Consider the following 23,344-nt stretch of genomic DNA (forward strand, 5'->3'; position numbering starts at 1 on the left):
GACGTCTACCCGTCGGTTCAATTTGTGTCCTCTGACCCAGAGACCCTTCCGTCCCCACCCTCCTCCCCCACAGATGGCAGAGCGTCTGGAGCGTCACAGGTGCGCGACAAGACATCTGCCGCACGCACTGACGGGGGACTTCAGTTTGAAAGGAGTGTGTCCATTCTCCTCTTGAAACGGATGCTCGAATTCTTCCGGCCAGAGCCCCGCTACCGAGCGAGGTGTCTTCATGTAAATTCGGTAAGACAACACCTCCTCTGGGTGGGCAAGTTGCGGAAAGTCACCCCATTCCAGAAGCAGCGGTCCCAGGCTGGCGTCGGCCCCCCCTGGCCCGGCGCCCTGGTCAAGTACCCACCTGGGTACAGCCCTGAGCAGAGGCCCCACAGTCGCCTGCCCCCTGTGATCTCCGGGCTCATTCCGTTCATCAACGTTCCTCATTCAAATAGAAACACCTAGAAGTAGTATAATGCTCAAAATCTTCCCAGTTCCCAAGGAAGCAAGTTTTCTAAACCACGGGTACAGGGACACGGAGTTTAAAAATCATACGAGACTATTGGTTCATCTGTGTGCTTTAAGGAAACGACAGCTATGGACAAGTCCAGCCAAGGACGTCCCTGACCCTGCATTTAAGGCTGAGCTTAATTCTAAACCCTGGCACCCCCTTCTGGCTTCTGTTCTGGAGGCTCCGGCCAGCTTCCCAGGCTGGCCGCACAGCGACACACAGCTCCACGAAGACCCAGTCCCCCCAGAGCCCCCCGCTGCAGGAAGACCACAGCCCTGGCACGCCATTTCCAGAAGACAGGATTTGAGCCAGCAGCTGGCAGTTAACCGGCTCGGTTCACCCAGCTCGGCAGCGTAGCGCAGTCGACACCCGTAGGCAGCCCTCGGGCTGGCGGGGCCACGCAGAGTCGACGGGCACGAGTGGAACTGCTTAGCGGACAAGGGTCGCCCTGGGCAGCCCGAGGCGTGCCAGCGCTGGGATGGCCTTTCACTGCTGCAGAGTGCAGGCTCGCGACGAGGTCTGGGCTGCCCTCCCATGCCTCCTACCAAATTATTTCTTTTATTATGCTCATTTTATTGATGATGTCATGACATGGCCCATCAACCCTTAATTAAAACCATGGCTGCAACGTTCGCCTCCCTTTAAACCGTGACAGCCGGGGCTTTGGAGCGGCCCCTTCCGAGTCACAGATGCTCGGGAGAAACAGTCGTGGGTTTCCAGAAGGAATCGAGAGGTTCTCAGAGGTGCTGGGGCAGGAGGGACTCGGGGCATTAGGTGCCGGATGGGTCCCTCAGAACGCACACGTTCTTGGAAACAGAGTCGTTACAGATGTTATTAGTTAGGATGAGGTCACACGGGGCCAGGGCGGACCCTAATCGAATACGACTGGGGTCCATATGGGGAGGGCTGCTGGGGAGGACAGACACAGAGACGGGGATGGACGGCCCTGCCGGCACCTCGATTCCCGGCTTCCGGAACGTGAGACTGCGAGCGTGTGTTGTCTCAGACGGCGGGTTTGTGCTGCTCGCACGCTAACACACCGACTCAGCGCTCCCCGAAGCCGTGGGGGGTCCGGGTCTCACCAGGATGTCCGTGGCTTGGTGACAAGCTGGCAGCAATGGTTACGACACGTGGGCTCAAAGGGTTCCAGGGTGTGTGCAGGTGTGAGCACGCCTGCACGTGTGAGAGACGAGCACACGTGTGCATGAGTGTGCACACTGTGTGTGACAGTGTGCAGGTGAGTGTGTACGAGTGGGTGTGTGTAAGACAGATGAGTGTGTCTGTGAGTGTGTAGGCAGGTAAATGTGTGAGTGTGTGTATGAGACAGACGTGTGTGATTGCTGTGCATGTATGTGTGTGTGCACATCTGTGTGTATGTGTGCGACAGTATGTAGGTGTGTGTGTGTGAGACAGATGTGTGAGTGTGTACGAATGAGTGTATGTCTGTGTGACATAGACAAGTGTGTGTGTCAGTGTGTGTATGTGAGAGACAGATACGTGTGTGAGTGTGAGTGTGTGTGTGTGTGTGTGTGTGTGTGTGTGTGATTGGCAATGTGTGCGAGTGTATGCAGGAGTGTGTGTGAGACCGGCACGTGTGTGACAGACACATGTGTGTGCGTGTGTGTAGGTGAGTGTGTGTGCGTGTCTGTGTGTATGCGTGTGAGACGTGTGTACAAGAGCGTATGAGCGTGCATGTGTCTCAGACACACTCGTGTGTAAGAGTGTGTGTGAGAACGCACACAGTTGTCCCCCACGAGGAAAGCGACACGGGCCACGACCTTGTTTCACGAACACGAGGTTTTCCCTCGTCTTTCTGGGCCCCTCATGGTTGGTTTTCATTTTAAAGGTTTCTCATCGAAGAGTCTTTTTTTCCTTCCCGTTGCCTTTTTTGTCACTGTGGTAAAATATCCACGCCATAAAATTTGCCTTTTTGGCCATAAGGGTGTGCGATCCAGGGGCATCACGCACATCCACCGCTGGCGCTCCCCTCCGCAGCCCCCCCACACCCGCCACCCCGCTCCCCCTGGACCCGCGGGCCAAGAGGCACCAGGGAGGAGGGCTCCGACCCGCTCCGACCCGGGGCCACATCTCCGTCTGGGAGCGGTCGCGCCTCAGACCCTCGCTCCAGCCCAGACTTCAGGACAGTCCCGGGCGGCGAACTCAGCCTCACCCACGACGTGTTCACCGCATCCGAGGTCGGAGGGCACGGCACGGGACTTAGAGCAACCCCCGGCTCACAATCCCACAGACAACTGCGCACCGTGCGGGCTGAGAGGCCAGCCAGGACGGGAGCCAGCCTCCACGCACGTCTGCTAAAGTGTCGTTCTGTTCTGTTTTGTTTTTTAAGAAAAGCACAAACAATGTAAAAAGCGTGTCTCACGCCTGGTAAAATTCTTGTCACTTTGCTTAGTGATATGAATCCAGTGAGAGCAGCTTTCAAGGACGCCAGCGCGCTTAATGATTTAGGATAAATGGAGCCAGTTTAGGGAAGAAAGAAAATTGGAGGTTTTAAACACCAAAACCCCCCAAATTCTTGTCCCAGGAAATCAGTGACCCCTGTGGACGGGCAGCTGGAAAACAGGGTCACTCTCAGCGGGGGAATGAGAACAAGGTCTCTGTTACAAAGAAAGCATGGGCGTAAGGGAATACCAATTGGTAACAATTAGAGACGGATCAGATAGGTGGGGGAAAGTTCAGATCCCCTCTGGGGTATATTTATATATCCTCCCCAGAGCAGAAGGCTCGTTAACCTGTGACTGGCTATCGGCTTCCCCCATCAGTGACCTGCTCCAGTCTCTCTGCAAGGAATTTCAACTGTGCATGACTTTACTCAACATCATTTGTGACTCTGTCACAGGGGACGCATTTTCCCCAACCCTCGGAAGCATTGCAAACGCGTGGCCCCCAGGACCCAGGCGGACGCTGTGCACTCGTGAACCGGCTAAGGAGCAGGCAATAGGGGGTGGTGGGGTCTGCGGCAAACTGAGAGTCCAGACCTTGCCCGAAGCGACAGTCGTGGCTGAGCTCCAGACCCTCATTTCTAGACAGGAACACGGGCCCAGGGTGGCCAGATCTGCTGAGTTTATCAAAAGCCACAGGATACCAGCATTTATACGTGAAATGTCCCATTTTCAAAGCATCACGGGCCAAAAAAAGAAAAAAAAAAAAAAAAGGAGAAGCAGCCTGCTGCCGTTGAAGGTCCTGTACTAAAGTCACAGGAAATGAAATGGTTTCTCTCTACGCATGGACCACAGCCCCTCTTCCCCCATGAAGGGTGGCCTTCGGTGCTGGGCAAAATACAGGCGTGTGGCCTGCCCAGTGGTGCCTTCTAGCTGGGCCCAAGAGCGTCCAACCGCTACACCTTTGCCTGGTCTGTGCCTCATTCCAGGAGGCCGTCCCTGACCCTCGCCAAATGCAAGTGGAGTTCAAGGTCACGAGGGAGGTGGTCTTCCTGATTTGTGAGGAGCGTGTCCGTGGCTGTGCCAGTAGGGTTCGGGCCTGGCTGCCAGCCGGCCCACCCGCCAAAGAGCTCAGCATTCCCGCGTCTGGCCCTTCCCCGTGGCGGCTTCCCTCATTCACGAACGAGGAGGTGGCCCCTGCCCTTTGTGTGCCGGACGATACGGTCGTTAACTTTCCGAGGTTGACGCCTTCGACCTAAAGCACCGTTCTCGACACAGACTCACCTGGCGAAGCTGATACAGGGGTGATGCTCCGACCGTGGGAGCATTTATGAAGCTCCTGCTGAGATCACTGGCCCTCAAACTCGGGAGCCTCCGTGAAATCCCCTTAGCCGACCAGCACACCCCCCTCAAGATGTCTCTTTGTTTCTGCTCATTTGATACTCGGGACCAAAACAAAGTCAATTAGAGATGACCCCTTGAGGTCAGGGACCACATTTCAGCACCTCCAACAGCATATGGTTCAGGGAACGTTGGTGACGGGGCCTCCACTCTCAGAGTGACCAGGGTCACCAGCCTGGAGCTCTCGTGAGGTGGGAACCATCAATCGGCTGCCTGGTTAATGAGCTAGCGGGCTCTCCCTCCAGAGAGGCCCGAACCCGGAACCCACACGGGTGCAGAAGGGGCAGGACTAGGGCGGGGTCCTCTCGCCATAGAAAAAGACTGCACTCACCAGAGTTGTCCCCTCAGCTCCGGGATGGAAACATCTGCCACTGGGTACGGGCTCCAGCCACTTCCTGATGCATCAGCGCGTGGGATGTGATTCACGTGAGCAAACAGAGCAAACCCAAGTAACGGGACCGGCCTCGGCGTTCAGAAGTTAATCCGCGTAAGCCGCAGCAGTTGAACCATGACGTTCTGGAAACCAGACACCGTATATCATTACACAGCGATGTCAAGCGGCAGGTTGTGGCCTGACCTCTCCCCAGTCCCTGGGTTCAAATCCCACAGGCTGACTCTTGTTCTAGATTTTTCTTGTTTCACTTTGTGGTGGCACACAGTCTAACCTCCACTTTGCCTCATCCCCTTAAGGCCAGGGTCACCTTTCAGCAAGACAGAGGACACAGTGCAAGTGGCTGGTATTTATTTTTCTGTTGTCGTTTCCAGTTTACTTCGCAAAACTTGATCTTAAAGGAAGGAACGAACAGTACTTAACTCTTTCCAGGATTTTTTTTTTTTTTCCCCAGAGAAAACACCAGTCTGGGTAAGAGTCAGGGGTGTGAAGTCAGGGAGTAACATGCTTTTTTAATGTTTATTTATTTTGGGGACAGAGAGAGACAGAGCATGAACGGGGGAGGGGCAGAGAGAGAGGGAGACACAGAATCGGAAGCAGGCTCCAGGCTCCAAGCTGTCAGCACAGAGCCCGACGCGGGGCTCGAACTCGTGAACCACAAGATCGTGACCTGAGCCGAAGTCAGACGCTTAACCGACTGAGCCACCCAGGCGCCCCTGTAACATGCTTTTTTAAAAGACCGATTACACCCATCCTAGGGCACATGACACGAAAACCGTGCAGCTAAGCAAACAAAATAGGACAGCAACATCCCATCTCTTTGGCTGCGGGGATAACGGATCTAGGTCAGCCGGCTTTACAGGCATGCCTCGTGGCCACTTTGCATAAAGCAAATCTCGCCTGCCTCCTTTGCCTTCTCTTTCCCCCCGCCAACTTCAAAAGCTCGAGCGAATCCTCTTGAAGGGGTAAAATTCCCAGAGTGACAGATCCAAAGGACAAAAGCTGCTTGAGGTCGAAGGCAAAAAGAAAACAGTCTCTCATCTGATTAATGGTTTGAATTTAATTAGTGGGAAAAAGCTCAAATCAGATAGTTTGTGACTTGGTCAGGCCCCAGGTCCCTTCTTGCAAAATTGCAAAACAGCGGAAGGGTCGCCGGTCTGGGAAGGCCGACCTTTTGGAGATGCCTACTGTTTGTGTGCTGGTCTAACCGGCGGGTTAAATAGGGGTTGACACAGGCGGGTTGGTGATGTTCCAAGCCAGTGGTGAAAAGGGTGGTTTTAGGGTTGTAAATTCTGAGGTTTTTGCAAATGAAATAGAGTTTTGGAAATATGGCAGCAGCACATTCTGACCCTCTAACCCTATCGCCGCCCTAGGAAATGGGAAGGGTGGAGGTATAGACCTTCTAGGGAGTCTGGATTTAAATACTTAGAGCTGTAAAGGGTGAGAGTGGGCAGGGATATTGCCTTTCCAGGATTAAGTTAGGTTATTTGAAATAGCCCTCACATAGTTCATTCGTTCGTTCGTTCGTTCGTTCGTTCCACAAGCACTCAATGCTATTGGTGAGGTCACTGGGTGCGATATCAGGGGTGAGCAATTCAAAGTCCTCCCGGGACAGCACGCGGGTCCGGGGAGGACAGTGACTCAGCCGAGATCACACCCAAGTGTGCAGCTGTGTCTGGATGAGCATCTTGTTTCCTGAGGCCCAGAGACCACCCCCATCATACAGGGTTTCCCCAACGGCACCCCACCTGAGAAATGGGCACCCAGGACTGCAAGATGGGTGAATGGGTAATTGTATTTAAAAGGGTCGTATTTCAGACTCGTTTCTCCTCCTGCCTGCACCTTGGAATTACCTGGAGGGCTTTAAAGAAAAAATAAATAAATAAAACGAAGGAGGTGCCTGTCCTCTTTCCAGATGGATCGAGGCAGAACCACTTGGAGCTGGCGTTTACACACTGGTCCTTCTCAAGAGTTCCCCACAAGCCTGGTGGCCACGATGGGGTACAGGCTGACCAGTGACCCAGCGAGCTCCAACAAGGGTTTGCTCTGGGCCGAAGACAAGTCCCAGGCCCTCTGGTCACCTGGCCTCTGAGCAGCGCCCCAGTGGGGAGCACAGCTCTCTGTCCTCTGGGTCTACAAGTAAAGCCCTGGGCCCCCGACACCCCCTCCCCCTGCCCCGCTCCCAGACCGGTCCCTTCCCCACCCCCCGAATCGGTCCCCTGTCCCCACCCAAAGACCCCTGGCGCCCCCCTGGCTCCCCTAGCTTCTTTCAGACCTTCGTGCTGACCTTCCTCCATGCCATCTAGGCTTCTCAGTGATGGCAAAGCCCTCTGAGCCCCTCCCCACTCCCAGTTTGGATTTCCATTTCCTGATTGTTTTCAATCCTAGGACTTTCCCTACATTATGAAACAGATGTCAGAAAGGCACAACAGTTCCATGTCTATGGTTTGGAAAATAGAGTTTTCGTCGTTTATCCCTGTGAATATTCAAATAGGAACTGGTCCCTGTGCATTCTACGTGTGCTCCCCATACAAATTCTCTACCCTTAGTCACGGCTTCAAACAAAAGCGTGTAGCATACTGTGGCTCAGAAAAGACCCTCAGTAAATACTGGCTGGCTGGATGGCTGGACGGACAGACGGATGGGTAAATTCCTGAGAGCCTACATTCCGAGGGCACGTGGATCTGGATTTGAATCCTGACTGAGCCACTTACTTTACTAACTGGTGATAGATTCCACGATGATCTGAGCCTTGGGTGAGGAGGCTCAACTTTAGAGGATGTTGGTGAAGATTTAATTAGATCATCTTCATAAGAGTCCAGCAGAGTGCCTGACCCAAAGGAAATGACCAGTTTTCCAAGCCGAAAGACCCACGAATAGCTTCAGAGTTCGGTATAAATATAGTTTAAACAATAATGATAATTTTTTATACCAAAAGGATCATATTTCGTATACAGTTCTACAGCTTTCTTTGTTCCTTAACGGTATATTTCACCCACACTATCTTATTCACAATCTATCGTCCTCATCATTTCACAAGCATATGTCATTTGTAGATGTTTTCTTAATATTTCACCACATGAATATTCCACAAGATCAGTGGACTTCAGGCTGTTTCTAACATCTTGTAATTCTAGATTCAATGACGATCCCTGAACACATATCTTCAGATTCATTTTGGTGGGGGGGGGGGGGGCAATTGCTGGGAGTGGAATTTCTAGGTAAAACCGATAAATGGATAAGATGACAATGTGATAAAAAGTGCCAGATTGGCTCTTCAAAACGCATACCAATCTTCGTCCCAACACCCCAACTAACTTGGAATATCTTCTAAATCTTGGACAGTCTGGCAGACAAAAATCAAGTCTCCTTTTTCAACCGTGCGCCTGTGTTTGATTACTAATGACGGTCGGCACATTTTGCATGTAGATTGGCCATGTGTACAGTGTTTCTGTGAAATGCTTATGTCCTGTCCCATGCTCATTTTTAAAATTTTTTTTTAATGTTTATTTATTTTTGAGACAGAGAGAGACAGAGCATGAATGGGGGAGGGGCAGAGAGAGAGAGAGAGACAGAATCGGAAGCAGGCTCCAGGCTCTGAGCCATCAGCTCAGAGCCTGACGCGGGGCTCGAACTCTCAAACCGTGAGATCGTGACCTGAGCTGAAGTCGGACGCTCAACCGACTGAGCCACCCAGGTGCCCCCATGCTCATTTTTTTAAGTTGTTTATACTTTCATACGGATACGGAGACATAATTTCATAATGTGGCTCTTACTCATACATCCTCCGCCACGTGTATTGCAAATTCCCAGGTACGGAGCTACCTCTCAATCTTCTATTACCCATCTCCATAAAATATGGTGTAGATTACTCCGTCTTCTTTCACAGAGGCCATCGAACACAATTCACCTTCTTATCGATGACCCACAGCCTGGCCCTGCTTTGTGTGCTCCCAAAGTTTGTCCAAATGTTTGCCTTCTCATTAAATGGCCTCACTTTGCCATACTTCTGATTCCTTTTCTCTTGGTATTAAAAAGTATGTTCTTCCCAGTTTCCTCAATGTACTTCTCTCTACCAGCTACTGCTGAGGAATCCACCGAGTCTGTTAGAGTCGTGTCTAAAGTAGGAGTCACCGCGTCACAAATGAGACCCTGTGCGCCCTCTTACTTAGAAACCATGCAAACGCTGCAGCAACAGGTCCCCAATTCTCATTGGGTATTTCCTTGCTGATCCTGGTCGCTTTTCAGCTAGCTAAGATCCCTATTTGAAACCCCAGTTAAGTGAGGGATTCCTATATACCAGAGACCCCTAAATAGAACCTGGTGAGTATGTCCTCTTTCTCGCGGATTGATTGGCTGTCAGACCTTAGACTTCATTTAGCCCACACCCGCCCTTTCCAGCCTTTGAAACCCTTTAACAATGCTTCCAGCCAAGTGGTCATCTAAGCCTCAGAACGATTCCCGTGGGGACAGACCTTTCTTTAACCAGGGTATTCCATTTTGGATGGCTGTCATCATTCAAACAATACATGGAAGGTGACTCCCCAGAATATCCACCCCTCGGTCCTGGGTCTGCCTCTAGCTGGCCTGCATCTGCCTTCTCCATGATCAGACCACCGAATGCTGTGTAGTCTGCATCGATCTCCCTTGGTGGGCCTGCACCGTCCCCCCCACCAAAAGCACCCCCTTCCGCCCTAGGGATAAACACAGGGCTTTCCAAATCCCACCGGGAACGTGGGGCCAGCCTGGGAGTTCCACAGACTGAGCCGCTCTGAGCTCAAAAAGGCACCAGACCCGAGGGGCGCCGAGCTCTGGGTGAGGTCATCACTGTTCCAGTCCCATTTAGCCTTCCCCAAACACTGCGAGAAACCTGCCCACCAGGCAAGTCGATATTAAATGTCAGCCTAAAAGGGTTCTAAATCAAGGCAGGTTAGGTATTTAAGCTTCCTAAATCTTGGCTGCTGCTTTCAATGCTGGCAACTGGCTACCCTTTCCTTCAGAGAGCTTCTGATTGTTTTGGCAACGTCTTTGACCGTGGCTCCAACGTCAACTCTTCTTGAACCCCCCAAAAGGAAAGAAATATGCACAAAGCAGGTATTTGTTTTTGTTCAACAATCTGGTCACTCAGAAAGGAGAATTCAGGCCTGTGCGCCCAGATGTTTCCCTTGAGGAGGGCCTGACTCCACCAACCATCCAGCACCAGTGGCCGCCATGGGGGTCCCGAGGCCAAAGGCCTGGCCCACGTAACGTTCTGGCAGAGGACAGGCTTCGCTCAGCTTGAGGCAGGCATACTGAGTCCCAACCCCATGCAGGTCAGAGCAGGGCAGAGGGGGATGAAGAACACATCACTGGGGAACTCGTTTGATTGGCCAAACCCAAGGACCACCCTAGGTTAAAAAAACATTACTGAATACCTACAGTCTTGGGCAAGAACACGAGTGCCTGGGGCGCCCCTTCTTGGGCCTTGTAGAATTTTCTCATCTGTAGGTGAGTAGCCTGGACCAGAAAATCTCGAAAATCCCCATCAAACCCAATATTTTTAGAGTCAAGTGGGTTATTGGGAGTGGGGGGATGGGCACCAGCCCGTGTCTGCTTCCTTCACTCTCCTGGACAGTGTGTGGACCCGGTGTGCAGGGGAGATGGAGCTGCTCAGGCAGGGATGCCTGCAGGCCCTCGGGAGGCTGCCTCAGTTGTTGCCAGCAGCCCCAGCACTGTCATCACCTAGCACTTGGGGACATTTAGATGTAGCTAACGTTCAGGATGGTTCATGGTCCCTTTCGAGGGGACACACCATCTCTCACTCCGTGAACATAAAGATTGTGTTCAATGGTGACTATTTGGGTTTTCGTCTTGACAACCCCCTTTTGCATCAAAGTCCCCATCCCTTCTCCGTTAGCACACGGGTACACGCAGACTACGAGCAGCGTGGGAGATGGTGATGGAACGAGGCGTCTCTTCCGTCATTTAGACTCTGTAAGCAAGACGCAACATGTAAGTAATAAAATTCAGTCGGGGAAGAGACAAGTAGACGCCCTGTTTTGGCCACATCCTGTTGTCTGTTGGTGCTGTGTCCCCATTTGCTGAGATGAGGTGCTAAGTATCCAGTGAGTTTCCAGCACAATAGCAGGCAAGCGGGGAAAGTTCGAGATCTCCCTCTTTTCTAAGTCACATGACTAATTTGGACAGAATTATATGCAACATGTTTCATTAAAATCTCTCTTCCACTGCTTGCTCATCTATACAAGGACATTTCAGACCATCATGTAGAATAAGAAAAGGAAGGGGGAAGAAATTTCACAACGTATACGTATATCAAAAGATCAAGTTATACACTATAAATATCTATACTTTCTACATGTTAGTGATGTCTCAACAAAGCTGTTGAGAGAGAGAGAGAGGGAAAGAACAAATTTCAGCGTATCAGGTTTTCCCTTCCTTCACTGAAATACACAAGGAAAGCATTTTCAAAGAGCACTAAAAATATGTCCCCAGGGTCATGGAGCAGAATTAAAGTCTTGATCCCTGTCTGCACTAGAGGCCCCCAAAGTCTCAGGGTGACTGTATAATTGAGCATCTAAACTGGAGCCCATTTGAGAGGGAGAGGAAACATTAAAACCAATTAGTAAACATTAATTAATTAGCAATCGCCTCAACCTAACTGTCCCAGACCAAAGGGACTTACTGTCACCCTACAAACACCAGGCCTTGGGCTCGGTGGATCTGCAACCAATTTTCACCAAAGGATGAATGAGAGAAATAAGGGCGATGTGAGTATGTACAAATTTGCCCGTGGTCGTCTACCGCCCTTCCTTGAGAAGGTCTATGTTGCATCTGTGATGACATTCTTCCCACTTTTTGTGGGTGTTAAGATGTTCTTTTCAAAATAAGTTAATTGGTTTTGGAGGTAGATCATAGGGATTTTTGCTGCTTCTGTCAACCTCTTTGTTCCCTTGTTTTGTAAGTAACTTAACAGACACAATAAAAGTCGGTAAGCCTATGTCAATACACCTGATTCAAAACAAAGTATGCCCTGGTCTCCGGAATCACCAAATCTGGACCCACTTCTCTGGACCTCTCAGGCGGAGCAGGGAGAGGACACCCCGGGGTGTTGCCTGTTGGCCCCTCGACGCCCACACCATTCTCAGAACCCACTTCTCCAACCACGCTGCATCATTTCCGCCCTATTGTCTGTCACCAGTGTTTAACTTGGATCCCCGCCCCACACACCACTAACGAGGGTCATTCCCTGAGTCCCACAAGAGCAGCGCACCCCACCCCCACGAGCCCACCCCAAGGAGTGGCAGCTCCTCCATCATCACAGATACTGGAATTTGTCTCAGAACCATCTGGCATGCATCACTATGCAAACGATGTCCCCACTGAGGGAGCCCATGGCCAGATTGCTATCTCAAGACCCCATGTGGGGTTGTTGTTATTTTTACAGACAGCTCATTCGGCCACTGCAGGGAACTAATTTCTTTTCAACAAGGCCTGAAGCCCTGCCTCTGCAGCACCCACCCTCAAGTTAGGGAAGCCAGACAGAAATGGAGGAGGTGGGGGTGGGGGACTATGATTAGCACAATTTCTAGGATCAAAGTCCTTTACGACCTGAAAGATCTCAGGCTGTTAGATTATAAATGGGGGGTTAATTAGACCCTTGTCAATCAACTTTTATCCCTGCCTTGGTTTGGGCAAATGGTTCTGACTTGGTCAACTCATTAATTAAGTCTTTTGGAGAACACAAGCTCAGGTTTTTATGTCACGCAGAGAAGCAGATGTGGGTGGTTGTCCACTCCTAGAGAACGCTTTTTCCTCCTTTTGGAGAACGGAGATGCATTTCATTTGCTTTAGAAAAAATAACCAGAGATGTAGGGATTTAAAAGTCTTAAAGGATCTATGTGCCATTAATTCGCGGGCAAACATTAAGGTACAGCTTGTTCTAGAGGTTAAAGAACCTGAGGTTGTGGTAACTACCCGATGCTGAATTCTAATTCTATACCGACGCGCTCGGGCAAGCTACGTAGCTGCAGTGAGCTTGACTCCCCTCACTTCTGTGGTGACAGTGTGACAGCATCAGCTCACAGAATTGTCCTTAATGTCCTTTCATTCAACTACTATTTACTGGTCGCCTATCACGTCACAAGCCCTGGGCTAGATCGTGGGAGTCCTATCGCCAATAAAACAAAAGCCCTTGTGGAGTTCACATTCTGGGCAAAAGAGGGCAGAGGAAACACACGTCAACAAATAAATCTATGACGTAATGCCCAGGAGAGGTAAGCGCCATGAAGAAAAACTGAATAGAGCGCACGGAAAAAAAATTAGAGGGAGGTGCTAAAGACATTGAGGCATGAGCAGGGTTCCTGGCACATAAGTGGTCAAATAAAGTTAGTGATGATGATGATGGTGGTGTTGATGATGGTGATGATGATGGTGATGATGATGGTAATCATGATGGTGATGGCGTTGATGGTGATGATGGTGATGATGATGATGATGGCGGCGATGTCACTGGTGAGCATGGTGATTCCTGAAACTCTCTTGGCACCCCAGATCCCTTCCTTCATTTATTTCTCTTCTGGGAAGCAACCTTTAATGATCCTAATGGGAGTGTATGAATGCCAAAACTGTGCCTACTTTTTCTTTTCCCAACGTCAACTCCTTCTCTTAGGTTTGGCCAGAGGTTTTGGAGTAAGCATTCGACTAGACCTTTACTGGGAAGCAACACACACGCATAGCCCGAGAAAGCATCCAAACTGCAAAAGAAAGGGGTTCCTTGTGTTTTGCTCCCTGGCAACGAGCTCACCCTAAATCAGAACAAGGCTGATTGCACCTAGATAGGAGCTCTTGGAGCCAGCTCTCCTGCTGCCCCCGGCTGCACATGGCTGAGTGCCTTTCAGCCACACCTGTGCCTTTTATTAAATCCTGGGAAGAAACCCTTCGGACCAAGCTGTTCCATTACTAATTTAGCACCGCAGAGCAAAACGGCAACGAGGAATGAACTTCCCCTGGCCCTCCAGCCCTTGCGATAAGCGACCGGCCCTTGGCAAAATAAAAACGATGGTCATTTCCCCACAACCCAGGGACAGTGGCAGAACGGCCCCATTCCAACAGCGATTCTGGCCGCCTCCCAAACGCGAGGCCCTCCCGTTCATCTCGTTTTGGATAAAATCCATGCATTTGCTATTGAGGCTGGAACCAGGCTAAGCTGGAGAATGAATCGTTCCCCCACTTCTCTTCCCATCTCCATGAGCGAAGGGGGGCAGGGGGGGTAAAAGGTGAAAAGTAACACTTGGGGGACCCATGCGTCGCTGCTTCTCTCATCCAGACACATGAAGAGCAAAAGCATTTTGCCATCTTAAGGGCCAAACTACTCCAACACCAGGAAAGATAAGAATGCCGTTCCATTACCTGGGGTTTTTTTCACTGCAGTGAAAACGCCTCTAACTCGAGGAAAAAAGGAAGGCATCGATTGTTGTGGGGTCGCCCATGGGCTTGAAAGGAGTTTTAGAACAGGCCCCAGAGTGGTGGGGAAGCCCCACAGCCCGAGGGGCCGGTGGGCGGCCTGTCCTCAGACACCGGCTGTCGAGTGAGGGAGCGTCAGCCATTTCTAGCCACAGGGTCACGCAACACTGATCTGAAATCCGGGCAGGACAGAGCTTGTCGGGGGGCCCCCTGAAGGTATGTGACGTGGCCCCCCGTTGGCCACAGGGGATGCCCGAGTCTGCTCAGGCTGCCGTGACAACAATGCCACCGAGGATCACAGACATTTCTTTTCTCACAATTCTGGAGACCCCAAATCCAAGGTACAGATGTCGGCAAGGTACTTCCTGGTGAGGCCTCTCTCCTTGGCTTGGAGACAGGCTCCCTGCTCGCTGGGCTTTACGTGGCTTTTCCTCTGTCCATACGCTCAGAGACAGAGAGAGCTCTCAGGTGTCTCTCCCTCTGCTTGGGGGACGCCGACTTCATCAGAAAGGGGCCCACCTCTATGACGTCATTTACCCTGAATCACCTACTTAAAGGCCCCGACTCAAAATAACGGTCTCATTGTTGGTTGGAGCTTCTACCTATAAACCTATGTGTGTGGGGGGTGGGGGGTGGGGGGCGGGTAACAATTCATTCCATAGGAGGGGAATCGGCACTGGGAATGGTAAGCAATTTGGGCTGTGGAGGTGGGCCCTGGGCGCACACACTGACATCAACCAGAGCCATCAGCTGACGTCACCTGGCACAGACAGTGGGATACGCGTGACCTGGTGCCAGCCGCTTAGACCCGGTCTGCAGGCAGAATGTCCTGCACGTGGCGGCCGTGCCAACGGGAGTTGCGGAGCCAAGGAGGTGGCAGCATAGACAGGAGGGCCCGCTGTGCTGGCAGGGGGGCACGGGGAGGGCTCAGAGTGGGGGCGTCAGGCTGAACAGGAGTGACGTCTCTGAGGGAGCCACTGAGAGCGTCTGGTCAGCCCCCCTGGAGCTCTGGGGCGTGCCCAGGACACAGCACCCCCATCACGGGAGGGCTCGCAACCTCACTTTCACAAATCCCAGCTTTCCCAGTGCTCGGGCACCCCCTACCCCTGCTGCCCCTCTGGCTGGCAACACCCCTCTCTCCCCAGTCAATACCCACCCTGGGGTGTGATGTCCCAGGAAGGCACAGATTCAAGGGCCCAGGAAGATGCCACTTACAAGACGAGTGATTCTGGGTGAGTGGCCTCACCTCTCCGAGGGCCCCTTTTAACACTTCCACGGTGAAGGCAGTGGGGTGCATCCTTCCTGGCCCACTGGCCCAAGCTGGGATCGCAGCCAATCTTGAAGGAGGACCTCTGCCCCCAAGAGCTCTTTGTTGTAGCTCGTTCCTTTGCTCACGTGTTTATTCCTACTCTCCTCTCGGGAACCCCAGGCATGAGTCATTTGCTAAAGAGCTGTCGTTAGGGGCGCTTGGGTGGCTCAGTGGGTTAAGCGTCCAACTTCAGCTCAGGTCATGATCTCGCCATTCCCGAGTTCGAGCCCCGCATCGGGCTCTGTGCTGACAGCTCAGAGCCTGGAACCTGCTTTGGATGCCGTGCCTCCCTCTCTCTCTCTGCCCCTGCCCACTCGCTCTCTCTCTCCTTGTCTCTCAAAAACAAACATTAAAAAGAACTGTCATTCAACATGTCAGTGGGTCTCGTCCGTCCATGGGGTTATTTTTTTTTTAATTTTTTTTTACCGTTTATTTATTTTTGAGACAGAGAGAGACAGAGCATGAACGGGGGAGGGTCAGAGAGATAGGGAGACACAGAATCTGAAACAGGCTCCAGGCTCTGAGCTGTCAGCACAGAGCCCGACGCGGGGCTCGAACTCACGGACCGCGAGATCATGACCTGAGCTGAAGTCGGCCGCTCAACCGACTGAGCCACCCGGGCGCCCCATGGGGTTACTTTAAAAGGTGACATAATCATGCCTTTCAAGGCTCTTGGGAGATACCAGATAAGACGGCTGGTTGAACTTGCTGCGTTTGAGCCACAGTGACCCATGTCTCGGAGAGGGCGCAAAGTGGTAAGTACTATCTCCTATCAATTACAAAAGTAATGAGCTTGTTATGTTAGAAAATGTGGAAAATACAGAATACGTAGAAAATAGGAATCACCAGTGATGTCACTGCTAAGGTGTGACCACTGCATAGTTTGATCTATTTTTAAATTACACGGGAGTCTCACCCTCTGCACACACGTACAGAGCACACATTCCTGGAACAGCACATGGAACGCTGTTCACAGCTGCTGAGAGGTTGGGGGGGGGTCTTCAGGGTCCTCACGAGGCAAATTCCAGTCAACGGCCGCACAACTTTCCCTCGCTTGGCTTTTCGTTCACAACTTATGATCAGATCCCCTCATTTCAGACACTGACATTACCCCTAAGTTTACCCTCGTCATAACTGCGGTGAGAAACAGCCCACGTTCGTGCACAAACCTCCGTGTGCATCTCAGATAGTTTCCGGGCTCCGCCCCTAGAGGCAGAATTATTGGATCCAGGGGACAGAGATTTAAGTCTCTGGGTCCAGGTCCCCAGTGGTGAGTCCTGGGGATTCGTGCTCAGGGCCGGGTGGCTCTGCTTGCCTTGAATCTCACCATCTCTGAGCGTGGCCACTGCAGATCGCCGGGGTCATTGGCTCCCGCCCGCGCTGGCCCCGTCGTCTCTGCCCGAACCCCCTCGGCCAGAACCCACCTGTGCCTGGCGCCCTGAAGGCCACGGGGGTGGTGCTGGGGTGTGCTAGGAAAGTGGGGTCACGGGTATTGGATACCGTGGGCCAGCCAGCCTCCCGCATAAAACAGCAGGAAGCTTTTGGCGAGGATTCCCCAGCCAGGAAGTGGCAGCGCTGGAGCGCAAACCCAGGTGGTCTGGCTTGGAGCCACAGTCCTTCTGTTCCAGGTCGTAGTGGAGGGCCTAGCACTGCGCTCTCAGCAAAGGGCGACACAGGCAAAACACAGGAGCCAGAGAGGAAAACAAGCACTGAGCTACTGATTACATAACCCAACAATAATGACTATGGAGAAAAATCTAGAAGGAAAGGGGGCAGGGGTACGGACGAGCTGAGGTAGGACTGAAGGAGAGGAGGAGGGCCCTGTGGACCCTGGAGAGACCACGCTGCCGCTGTGGGCAGCGCCACCGACTTCTGGGCTGGAAGCAGGCTGCGGCGGGTGTGGGCGGGCACCAGGAAGCCAGCAGGGGAGATGAAGGCAACAAGGCGGGGGAGGGGTGGTGGAGGTGTGGTCCAGCGTGGTAGCCGCCCACGCAGGAGTGGATGCACATCCACGGGATTTGCTCACGGACCGCGTGAGGGCTGGGAGGGTCGAGCGAGCTCTGGAGGCGGCCACCGCGGTATTGGCCCAAGTGATTTGGCAAGAATGCAGGGAGAGCGGACGTTGGGGCGGGGGATCCAGAGTTCAGGCTTCGACATGAGAAATCTCCAAATCCAAGAATCTGAAGGAGTCAAGCTGACGACACAGACAGAGTGCAGAGCGTGGTGCCTGGCACCTAGAAAATTCTCAAACACATGAACTCCCCGGCCGGTTCCGGAACACCTTGCGGCGGGCGGGGCTCCGCACCACGCAGCCCGCTCAGCGCTATCTTTTTATCACTGTCGGCCTCCTTGCATTTCATCTCACAACGAAAGGCCCAGGAAATATGAGCTGTGGCTCGACGCGGCCCATCCCAGGCAGTCAGGGAAGGTCAATGCCCTGTTTGAAGGGTGAGCTCCCGGGGTTCACGCTGCCCGCGCACTCTGAAACCTGATCGTTGCCGTGTCTTTACGAAGAGAGAATCCCTGACGGGTGATTATTTTGGCTGTCCCGCTTCATATCAAACATGCTAAAGATTAGTCACTTGTTAGGGGCCAGCTGCTGACAAGGAAGGGTGGAGGGCGGCGGGCAGGGATTCCTGCTGCTCTCCGGGGGCGGATTATGCTGAGCGGTGAGTTCTTCCACCCTAGCGCCTGGGCCACGGACAGCAGGGAGCGGGGAGCCTGGGGGGCTCTGGAATGCAGGGGTCTCTGGGCTTGACAAGCTCCTACTGGCCGTTCAGTTCTCAACTGAAATGTCACTTCTTCCAGGAAGCCTCCCTGCCCGGGGCCAGGTGAGACTCTCCCTTCATGCACCCTCAGGCGGAACCTGCTCCTTTCCTTCCAACGTTCTGTATTCTCGCAACGACTTTATTAACCACCTGTTTGGCCCGTTCAGCACCCATGTCCCGTGTGATGTGGCCCTGCTGGAGGAGGGACTGCGTCTCTGGATCTCACTAACCCCACCCCAGAGCCTAACAAGTGGTAGGGATCGATCGGTCCATGCAGAACGGAACGGGAAAATCTGGGTTTGTGAGCAAATACGGGCACCATCATCGCTCTGTGCCTTTTTGACCTAAGAGATGAAGAACAAAACGAAACCGAAGCCTGGTTGACAGGATTCACCAGTAATCTGAAACCACTGGTTCCGATCCACCGGCTACTGATGTTAGAGTAAGGAAGGGACAAAATTATTTTAAGGGGTCTGCAAATTCATACTGGGCCAACTATGCTCTTTACTTTCATTGTGTTACGAAAATTTACGTATGGCAGTAGGCAAACAGTCTGACGAGCTCCTGTACACCTACCAAGTACGTTCCACGGTGTGTGACCCCACCACACATCCCTGACTTTGGGCCACTGCTTTCCTACATAATTATGCACCTCTAAAAAACGCAGGTGCTTCCTTAGGATAATAGCAAAAGCATCTTTACAGAAAATATCTTGCCCATATGAATTGGACCAGTATTTGTCAAAGTGCATGTTATTGCAATGATGGATTTTCTAAATTAAGAGTGCTACAAATTCACAAGCGGCATTGTTGGTAGGAGTGTATTCCGTAACCCGCTGATATTAAAAGGACGAGGGCTACCGGAGAGGTCTGTGGCACGTTTTGACGTCGTACGTGAAAAGGACGGGAAACTCTGATCTAAAATCTCACCTCTCTCCTGGCGTGCTGGGGGTGGAATTTGCAAAGGGGAGCCATCAGAGAGGCTTGGGTTCCTTTTTCTTTTGTTCCCCTCCCCCCGCCACCCCCATTGATCCGTCCCAGGAGAGAAAATGGAAGCAGACGAGGGGAGGCAGGAAGGTGACGGTGGCCATTCGGGGTGAGAACAGGCCAGAATTGGCTTTGGTTTCCAGACTGTTCGGTAAGTTGGATCTGGATGTCCGGCACGTGGGATCTTGAGCAGATAAGTGTGTTCTCGTCCACGTGCTGCTTGCTAACGGTGACACATTGCTGGACCCGCTTCACCCGGAGCTCCCGTTCCGTCACGGGCAACATGAGTATAGGCTTTCCAACCTCGCAGCCCCTCTCCTTGGGGACAAAGACCAGCTGAGACAGTCCAGGAAAGCAGGCAGGCTGCTAAGTGCTGTGCACCCCTGACGACGTGCACTGAGGCTCTGCCCTGATCGGGCCTTTGAGAAGGGTCCCTCTGTCGTCGGGCACCCTGGGGCTTCCGTGAGCATCCGCCCCGTCTCACCCTGCCCGTGTCTCAGCGCAGCTGCCCTGCCCCAGGCTGGAGCATCTGACCCACTGCAAACGGCCCAATCCATCAGTGGCTTCGCCCACGTCACACTCAACAACTGTGGCAGCCGACCCTTCTCCTCGCTGAGAAGACCAAATGGCCCTGGAACAGTCAGAGCCAAACGCTGCCCCCGGCACACTGCTCACCCCCCCGTGGCAGCTGTTCAGGCCAAGGCAGTCGTCTTCCACCGCGGCTTGTCTCACTCGAAAAGCACCTGGGGAGGTTTTGAAAAGGCACCACATCCAGGCCCCATCCCGGAGACACGGGGGCGGGATCCGGGCACGGGAGGCAGGCCGTGGTGTCTGCTGGAAGCTTCGTGGGTCATTCTGAGGCGCAGCCATGACTGAGAAGTAGCCGGTTAATCAATGACTCAGGTCAACCAACTTGCCTGTTCAAGTCGGGGAGAAATGAGTCAACCAGGGGCGCCCGGGCGGCTCCGTCGGTCCAGCGTCCGACTGTGGCTCAGGTCCTGACCTCGCGGTTCGGGTTCGAGCCCCACGTCGGGGTCTGTGCTGACAGCTCGGAGCCTGGAGCCTGCTTCGGATTCTGTGTCTCCCTTCCTCTCTGCTCCTCCCCCGCTCGCTCTCTGTCTCTGTCCGTCTCAAAAATAAATAAACATTTAAAAAGTTTAAAAAAAGAAATGAGTCAACCAAATCAGTCATTTGATAAAATCATATTCTAACCAAAAAAATAATAAAAATTTTATCCAGAGGGAGCTTGACCCACAAAGGCCAAACAAACCACCAGTGGCCTCCAACCCTCAATGGCAGAGATTCGAGTAGATGAGTCACCGGGAGCACCGGCTGGCTCTCGTCCGTATGGACCTTCACCCGGCGGGAGAGTCACCAATGCTCTGCAAGGACGTGCCCGTCCCTCAGCGGGGAGGACACTCATCCGGGAACGTGCTCCACAGCGGCCAGCTCAAACGAGACAGCTCCATCATTGCCACAGAAGAATCTCGAAGCCTCGTGTGCAGCCAGCAAAGCAACTTGCAGAAGGAAACGTCCAATAGGAAACCATTTATACGCAGCGTAAGGACATGCAAAGCCACCTTTGTGTTGTGTCCTGGATGAATCCATGCGCAGCCAGATACAAAAACATGCCTGGGAATGACAGACGCCAACATCGAGGTGGGGGCCAAGTCTAGAGAAGGGACATGGAGTGAGTGGACCAGGGAGAGGTACGTGGAAGATTCCAGGGCATCCGTAACGTTTTCTTTCATGAAAATAGCATCCAGATATGCAATGAGAAATGCTCGTGTGGGTTAAGCCTGGGTCGTTAGTACATTGTTATTGGTTTCTTTCTTCTCTGCACTCACCCGGAGGCTCGAAGTATTTCAAATGTTTATTTATTTGTTTATTTTTATTAAAAAAAATTTTTAATGTTTATTTACTTTTGAGAGACAGAGACAGAGCATGAGACGGGGAGGGGCAGAGAGAGAGGGAGACACAGGATCGGAAGCAGGCTCCAGGCTCTGAGCCGTCAGCACAGAGACCAATGCGGGGCTCGAACTCACGGACCGTGAGATCATGACCTGAGCCGAAGGCAGCCGCTTAACCGGCGGAGCCACCTGGACACCCCATGGTATTTCAAATTTTTGAAAGGCTGGGCACCATTTCTTGCTTCCTGAGCCAGACTTTAGATTCTAGATCTTTCTGGTTTTACATCTCCACGAGGATTTTACATGCTTCTGTTGAATATCATCACTTTGGGTCCTTCATTCCAACTGCCTACCATTAATTTAGTTCACAGACATTTCTTTAAGCACCTGCTAAATGCCAGGTCCTAAGTTGAGGGGTTTTAGAGATGCTCTGGACATAACTGTCTACTATCTTTTGAACTATTACTTCCTGAAGCATCTCATGAGAGTTATTTCTGAGCTTTGTGAACTCCACGGTCTGACGAAACGGTCTTCAGCCAAGTATACATAAAAATAACGAGTGGGTCTGCCGCACAACAATGTACACACGGTTAGCATCACTGGACTGTGCATTTAAAACGGGTAAGATGGATTTCATGGTGTGTGCTTTTTACCACAACAGAAAAGAACGGCGAGTAGGGCAGGGCTAAGTGCAGAGCCCTGCGGCAGGCCTCTAGAGACTTCTCTCCACAGTAACTTTGCCATCCTATTTGAATGTGTGCACGTGTATGTGTCTGTGCACATGACTTTTCACACACAGAAATGTAGCCCGAGTTTTAAACGGTCAGTCCAGGAAGAAAAATACCTTGAAACATCCCACAACATTTTTATTTATTTAGAAAAACATTTTTTTTAAGTTTACTTATTTTGAGAGAGAGGCAGCACGAGCGGGGGAGGCCAGAGAGAGAGGAGAGAGCGAGAATCCCAAGCAGGCTCCACACTGTCAGCACAGAGCCTGATGCGAGGCTTGAACTCACGAACCGTGAGATCGTGACCTGAGCTGAAGTCACTTAACCGACTGAGCCACCCAGGTGCTCCTTGAAACACTTTTCAAGTGCTGAGTTAGTAGAAGGGGAAAAAAAACAAAAAAAAACAACTGAGTTAGTAGAAGGGAAAAAAAACCAAACTTGGTTGAGCATGCATGGTCCTGTGTCTGTTCTGAAACCTGAGTGACAGGAAGAATCGGGAGCCTGGGCCCAACTTCTGCCAGGCAAACGCTTTCCCTCCTTACTCTCACCTGGCCTCAGGTCTGCACCGGGGGCTCGGACACCCCACGCTGGGTGCTCACGTCAATCATCCCAGCTGACCACACGCCCCCCACCCCCACTGCTTCCCTCCTCCCTCCCCCTTCTTCCATGTTTTTAATCTCTTTTATACTCATGTTTTCCCGTTTGCTTCTCTTTGCTATGCTGCTGTATCAATATTTAGTTTCTAAATAATTGCTGGTCTTGTACTGTTTAGCCAGAACACTTCATCCCGACAAATCACTTGGAAATTCATTCATTCGCCACAGAGGTTCTCAGCCCTGCTGTGAGTAGAATCACCCAGAAGACACTCCAAAAGATACCCAGGCCCCAGCACAGACCACTCAAGTCCGAACCTCTGGGGCCCAGAGCTGGCCGTTTGTCACAAGCTTCCCAGATGACACTGCTCTGCAGCCAGGGTTGAGAAATGAGGATTTCATAGGTACTAACTAAACCCCTCTGTGCACCAAGGTGGGGCTGTCTAGGGGGGTGACAAGGAAGCCTTCCTGGAAGAGGTGGCATGCAGTGCAGCAGGCTGCATTTCCCAGGGCTCAACAGCAGCACCCATCCCACAGGCTCCTCCTGGAAAAAACATTCACGGAGCTCCCCTCCTGGAGCCTGGGCGGGCCCTGTGAGCGCCCTGACCCGCAGAGCCATGGGGGTGGAGCTCCTCCTAACCCCGCCCTCTCTGCTTCCTCTGGCAGCCGCAGTCTGTCAAGCGATGGGCCCAGTGCATCCCAGTCACCAAGCCGGTGAGCCCAGCGTGGCTCAGAGTCCCTTTTTTCTCCTCTTAATGTCCACCGGAGTCCGAAGGAGCAGTGCTCTCCTCTCAGATGTCGAGCATTTCTGTTCTCCCTCTTGCTTTCTTGGGTAACCTGGCTCCGGGCTTGTAGATCATACCCAGCTGCTGACAGGACCAGCCTTTTTTTTTTT

At 52.2% G+C, this 23,344-nt stretch overlaps 1 long non-coding RNA gene across 1 annotated transcript in view; it reads right to left on the reverse strand.

Annotated features, from left to right (window-relative positions):
• Positions 1-4,801, reverse strand: part of LOC109245571 (uncharacterized) — a 125,477-nt gene extending 120,676 nt beyond the window's left edge. The window contains exon 1 of the long non-coding RNA XR_002070957.2: positions 4,634-4,801. This is a non-coding gene — a long non-coding RNA (uncharacterized LOC109245571). The remainder of the gene's footprint in view (positions 1-4,633) is intronic.
• Positions 4,802-23,344: the final 18,543 nt, after the last annotated feature.

This window comes from Panthera pardus, unplaced genomic scaffold (genome assembly GCF_024362965.1).
Source record: "Panthera pardus isolate Hobbes unplaced genomic scaffold, ASM2436296v1 HiC_scaffold_19, whole genome shotgun sequence".
Classification (NCBI taxonomy): Eukaryota; Metazoa; Chordata; class Mammalia; order Carnivora; family Felidae; genus Panthera; species Panthera pardus.